The sequence below is a fragment of the Dama dama genome, chromosome 19 (genome assembly GCF_033118175.1).
Source record: "Dama dama isolate Ldn47 chromosome 19, ASM3311817v1, whole genome shotgun sequence".
NCBI classification, from domain to species: Eukaryota; Metazoa; Chordata; class Mammalia; order Artiodactyla; family Cervidae; genus Dama; species Dama dama.
The window spans coordinates 45,170,538-45,177,432 of NC_083699.1; the positions used below are offsets into that span (position 1 = coordinate 45,170,538).

The 6,895-nt window shown below is 44.2% G+C and overlaps 1 non-coding gene across 1 annotated transcript; it reads left to right on the plus strand.

The window, feature by feature from the left end:
* Positions 1–1,472: 1,472 nt before the first annotated feature.
* Positions 1,473–1,544, plus strand: TRNAC-GCA (transfer RNA cysteine (anticodon GCA)). Its single transcript has one exon. It is a non-coding gene; the product is annotated as a tRNA-Cys (tRNA).
* Positions 1,545–6,895: the final 5,351 nt, after the last annotated feature.

Sequence of the window (6,895 nt, forward strand, 5' to 3'; positions counted from 1 at the left end):
CAGTCGCCTTCTGCATACACAGTTCCTCTGCATCTGTGGATTCAACCAGCCATGGACCATGTAGTACTATTGTATTTATGAATTGAAAAATATTCACATATAAGTGGACCTGGGCAGTTCAAACCTGCAGTTGTTCAAGGATCAGCTGTACTTTTGGTGGGTTCTTGCACAGAGTATTCACAGAACACTAGGAAGTAGGTATTGTTATTATTCCTGTTAGTACAGATGAGAACAGGGAGCCACAGGGAAATGAGGAAACATTCCTAAGGTCACAGAGCTGATGTACGGCAGAGCCCGGACTCAAACCCAGGCAGGATGCCTCCAGAGGCCAGGGTCTTAACCTTAATACCGTAACATCTTCCTTTACAGGAGATCTCCATGCAAGCATTCTTCTATCTCTGGGGTTCAGTGACTCCCCACTTTGCCAAGAATGGCACCAGGGATGTTCCTGTGAAGTTGGACCTAACTCGCTTCCCTGGTGGCTCAGCCAGTAAAGAATCTGCCAGCAATGCAGGCAACCCAGGTTCCATGCCTGGGTCTGGAAGATGCCCTGGAGAAGTGAATGGCAACCCACTCCAGTATTCTTCCCTGGAAAATTCCATGAACAGAGGCACCTGGTGAGCTACAGTCCATGGGGTCACAAAGAGTTGGACACGACTGAGTGGCCAACCACAAGGCTGGTCCCTTCCCTTGCTCAGCCAGGCAGTAAGGCCAATAAGAGGTGCCCGTTTTTGAGGAGTGAGAGGCTACCTCTGGATGGAGGAGACAGTAGGAATGTAGGATTGTCTGCCTTGTTGTGTGGCTGGCCCAGGAGGGGCAGGGGGGCCATCAGGGTGTGTTCTGCAGTTGACACCCGTGGGTATTTGCAGTCCTGTGTGGGCTCCATTGGCTGTGCCGTGGGCATTTTGAGCGGGCACTCCAATTGGTCTGTGTGCATGAAACTTAGCCTCAGACCTGCAAGGAGATGAAGCCAGAGTCTAGCACATCTTGACTTAGCAGTTGAGTGGAAGCCAGAATTCCTGACCGTTTGAGGACTGACCCTTTCATGGACAGAATGCCTTCCATAGCTCTGCAGAGACCTATTTCACTAATGGGATTTCCTCACAAGGGCTCCTAGGTCCCTTTTAAAGAAAGGGTAGAAACAGTAGGAAACACGTTCCCACACACAGACTCTTCAGGCTAATAACAATCCTACCAGCTACTATTTATTGAACACCTACTATGACCCAAGTCCTTGACAAAATGCAATTTCAACTGTTGCTTCTGGTGTTGCCTCTACTCATAGCAGGAAACGTGGTTAGAGTCTTTCTGTGCTGTGTTTTTTTTCATCTATGAAATGAGGATAAGAGTAGTATGTCATTCTATATAGATGTTGAGATAAGATAGAAGATATACAAGACACTAATATACTAGAGATTGATATGACACATAAAACACTTAGTATAGCATCTAGCCCTTAATAAACACCATCTTCCCTGGTGGCTCAGAGGTTAAAGCGTCTGCCTGCAATGCAGGAGACCTGGGTTCGATCCCTAGGTAGGGAAGATCCCCTGGAGAAGGAAATGGCAACCCACTCCAGTATTCTTACCTGGAGAATCCCGTGGACGGAGGAGCCTGGGGTCACAAAGAGTCGGACATGACTGAGTGACTTCACTTTCACTTTCCATTATTCTTAGCATTTCACTTGATATTAGCAATAATTTATTAGGTTAATGTTTAGTTTTTTGGCTTTACCCTACAACTTGCAGGATTTTAGTTCCTCAGCCAGGGACTGAACCCCAGGCCACAGCAGTGAGAGCACTGAGTCCTAACACTGGACTATCAGGGAATTCCCAAATCCCAATTTTATAGATTAAAAGGATAAGGCACAGAAAGTTCCAATAAATTGCCCCCAATTACACAGCTCATGAAGGCAGGGCCAGAACTTAAACTAGATTTAAATTTCCGGCTCAAAAACACTCCCTTTTACTTGTCAATGGAACTGCCTCCAGAAGATCCTAGGAGGTTAGCATAAACTTTCAGGAATGTTCCTTAAATGTTTCTGGTCATTGATGTTACATGGAAATGTCAGCCATTCCCACTTACAGGCTGCTCATCTGGAGGAACTGCTGAAGTTGATCATGAAGTCAAGGGCCTTCTGCAAGGAATGGAAATAGTAAATCTTCCAAAGAAAAAGCTGTGGAAGATGTGAATTGAAAGGTAGTGCTGGAGAGACCCCTGGGGTGGTCAGGAGACCCTCAGTTCCTTTTAGATCTGCCACTAACTTGCCACATGACCCAGTATGCCATTGGCCTTCTCCGAGGTCAGTTTCCTTGTTTGTACGCTAAGCCTTCCAAGAAGCCTTCTGATTCAAAGAATTTTTGTACTAATTCATGCAACAGATTTTACTGAGCACCTATGTCAGGAAAATTTTAGTTGCTGGAAGTACACTAGCGAACAGCACTATGGGTGTGGGCCTTGCCTTCTCAGGGCTTGGAGGGAGATAGAGGGAAGCAGACAAGGGCTGCAGAGCGGTGGGCACCATGAAAGCACGAGGCTGGAACCACAGGAGAGCTCCACACCCAGCTTGAGGGGCCAGGCTGGGAGAGAGGGGTCACCCTGAAGAGAGGTTCCAGTTGACACGCAAAGGTGCAGTAGGAGCTAACGTGGTGTGGGGAGGGGAAAAGGTATCTGGGAGGTGGGTTTGTGGCAGAAGTGAAGCATAGGGCAGTTGGGTCACAGAGGGCGAGGGGAGAGAGGCTGGCCAGAGGGGCTGGATATGCAGCAAGGCCCTGATATTGTGCCAGACCTTGGCCACCTGGTTAAGAATTTTATCTTTAAATCCTTCAGTAGCTTCCCAAAGGTTTTAGGCCAACCTGCAATTAAGAAAGATCACCCTGATTGCACGAGAGAGACTGAGTCAGAGGAGGTAAGAACGGAAATGGACCTGAAAGTAGCTACTGCATTGGACTCTGAAGCAGAGGCGCTGGTGCCCTGCCCCAGAGGGCAGGCCGTGGGGCAGCACGAGACGGGAGGGAATTTAGAAGGCAGAAGTGGTAGAGCTTGGTCCCTGGAGACTTGATGTGCAGCAAACATGGAGGAGGGAGTCAAGGAGGCAGAGTGGCAGCAGAACAATGTGAGGGGGACTGGACTGGAGGAGGGCACGGATCCCCAACTGGGCCACACCCTGGGCCCTGAGCTGGGACTCTGTGCTTTGCTCTCAACACAGCCACTCCGGATGACTGTGAGCGTGTGGGCTCGCGGCCCCAGCCCAGACCTCTTGCACAAGCCCCAAGCTCCAGGCCCACCCATCCAGTCGCCAAGTGGCCTTTCCTTCTTGGCCGTCTCTGAGCACCAGAGGCCAACGTGTCAAGCCAGAACTATTCATCTCTCCCACCCTCCCCTTCCTCACTTCCTTCTGGGACCCGCATTTCTGCAAAGGGCCCCACTTTCTATCCAGCCCCTTTTAAACCCAGGCTGTCCACAGTCACAGGGAGTGGCGCGTGCCTAAAGATCACCACGCATCTGTGAAACCTGGGGTCTGGCTTAGCTGGTGGCAGTGAGGGGCAGGGGAGCGAGGGCAATTATCGGCCTTCAGGACTCCCCTGTGCTATTGGTAGAAATGTTTCTTTCCTGGGTGTCAATACGAAGCCAGGGTCATTTTTCAGCGATTGCCAATGGCTGTAATTGCATCAGGCTGTGCGGCTCTCTGGAGAATCCCTGCGGTCCTCCATTCTCTCCACCAGGACAGTGCTCTATAGACACTCCCCAGGCCATGGATCATGTTTTTCACATAACCCGTTAATTACTAAATAAAACAACCCAACTTTCAACCTGATTAGCCCAGATTAATGGCCAACAGCGGGTTTCACGCGCCTGCACAATTTATCACTGAAAAGAACTGTGTCTTTAATGATTTAGCTACCTGGCCTGGCAGGGCCAGCTCAGGGCCGCCAGCCTCCAAGAGGAGTTAATTGCTGTTCTTCGTTTCTGACCTGGAAAGGCCCAGGTGACAGTTCCCATTAGCCAGGCTTGGCCTGCTTGATGACAAAGGATGGCAGGAAGCCCTTCCCTCCCACTTTGTTCAGAACATGTATGGAGGTCAAATGTCCCCCAGCCCCACCACGCCAGCTGCCAGCTGGAACAGGTTGAGTCAACCTGTGAATTTACATACTTTTCCCCTTCCCCCCAACCTCCTTACTTTTCTTTCTTTCTTCTTCATTATGCTGAAAGAGCGAATCATTTTTATTTTTAATTGTTAAATTTCACCAAGAAATCTAGGACCTTTCATAAAAATGAGAGAAAAAAAATGTATATCCCCTGGTTCCTTTTCTCTACATTTTGTATGATTTGGCCCTATTTTGCAGGAGATAAAGTGAAAAAAATTGTTTAATCATTTATCATTGAAAGATCCTTTGATTAATAGGCTCTTCGAATGTCAGAACTGATCACCAGCATCTGGGCCAACTCTTGTGTTTTCCAGACAAGGGAGCTAAGGCCCAAGGCTGGGGAAGTGAGCTGTCCAAGGTAACTAGCCAAGGTAACATGGAGAGTGAGTGAGAGCCTGAGGACCATCTGGGCATCCCAATAGCCAGGATTGCTGACTCCTTTTTATCCACCATAGCAATACCATCACTTACCGAACATCTATTCTGTTCCAGACATCATTGTATTTAATAGTCGCCAACAACCTGTGAGATGGAAACTATCCCAGTTTTTGAGGTGAGGAGACAGAGCCCTTGTTTTGTGTTAGGGTGGTGCTGTCCAGTAGCACTTTCTACATGACAGGAATGTTATACGTCTGGGATATCCCAGAGAATGGCCACTAGTCACACGTGGCTGATGAGAGATTGAATTGAGGCAAAAGTGATTGAATTTTCAGATTGTTCAATGCTGTTAAATAGACACATTTTTTCCTTCCTTCCCAATCTATATGTTTGTATTTTCAAACACACATTTTCTTATAAATGATATCACTTGCTTTTTTATTTTCTTTTTTCTTTTCCTCTTTTTAAAAAAATCTAAAATTTTACTATGAATAAGTGGCAAAATAAAATCTCAAACTTCTAACATTTATTTTCATATCCTTGAACTACAGTTAAAATTGTCAAGGTAGCACAAATTTGTATATAAATCTTTCATAACTAGGAACTAATTAAGGAATTCTTGTTCCAAATGGAAAATCATTTCTTCCTGAAGCTCAGCACTTCCTGGAAAGACTGTCCTCTTCCTCTGAATTACTTCATTTTGAGAAGTTCCTTTAGTAGCTATTCTGTTTATAACAAAAGTTCTCAGTTTTTATTTGTTTGGAAATGTCTTTGTTTTGTTCTTTTTCTTAAATAATATTTTAGTTGGGTTTACAATTCTTGGTTGACAATAATTTTCTTTTGGCACTTTATTTTCCTGTTGATTCAAAAAAGCATGTATTCTGCATATTCCTTTAAGTCTACCTTCCAGCTCACTAATTTCTTTCTTCTGTGTGCCGAATTTCATGCTTAATGTCCATCTACTTTTTTTCTCATCCCATTTAGTTTTTAATTATAATAATTACATTTTCTTGTGGTTAGAATTCTATTTAGTCTTCTTCCACAAATGCCTGGGCCTTTTTTAGAGTACAGTCAAATCTCAGTATCCTCAGGGGATTGATTTCAGCACCAACTACAGATGCCAAAATCTGTAGATGTTCAAGTTCTCTGCTCAGCTATTAGTATCTGTGGGTTCTGCATCCCACAGTGAAAATCTGGTGATTTTCCTTACTTTCAGGTTAGCTCACTTCTAAATCTAAAAGCATATATATTTTATACAGAATATGTTCTATTTCAGGGGAAATTTTCAAGCTCTCTAGCTATTGCCAGAAGTGTCAGAGCACAAGTTTCTTTCTAAAAGAACTCATATTTTCACTCATTGTTTAGAGAGGGAGGTGGGAGGAGGGATCGGGATGGGGAACACATGTAAATCCATGGCTGATTCATGTCAATGTATGACAAAACCCACTACAATATTGTAAAGTAATTAGCCTCCAACTAATAAAAATAAATGAAAAAAAAAATCACCTTTTCTTTAAAAGGATGGGTTGTATGTGTCTGGAAAATATCTACTAGGTAGCATACTGCTGGCATACTGTCTGTCACAGAAAAAGGCAGCAAATTTGGAATAATTTGTCTTTTTGTAAGAGAAAAAAAAACTGCCTCATTTTTAAGTCTCTTGCCATGAGATAACCTGTGGAGTCTTATGGTTACCATCTGCTATTTAAAATAATTACTAAATTCACCTAATTATGCACATATGAACTGCAACTGCTGGTAATAAGACTAGAGGGTCAGAACAAATGAGGATTTTTCTGTCTACCTGTCCAAGTTATTGGTTATCTCAGTGACATATCTTCAATGAGGATATCATTAATGTTAATGGAATTTAACTGCTATAGGTTATAATCAAATAAAGATATATAGACAAACTCATATTTTATTCCCTCATCCCAGTGGCTAATCTCACCTTCCCTCTGGGGCACAGGTACCAGTACCAACACTGAAAACATTTTTGGTTGTCAAAGTTGGGAGAAGGTACTTCTGGTATCCAGTGGGTGGAGGCCAGGAATCCTGCTAAATACCCTACAATGCACAGGATAGCCTCTGACAGCAAATACTTATTTGTCAAAAATGTAAAAGTGCTCAGATTAAGAAACACTGAGTTAAAAAAAAAAAAAAGAAAGAAACACTGAGTTAAAGACAAATTCCCCAGAGTGGCAATTCCAATGTTTTAATATAATTCCACATCACTAGCCTTTCACAGTCCTCTGATTCTGATATACTGGGTGATGTATGCTTCTTTCAACCAAATAATCTATATGCTGTTCATTTCTGCACTTCCAATTTTTAACACAGTTTGTGGGTTTGGTGTGTGACTTGTCTTCCAG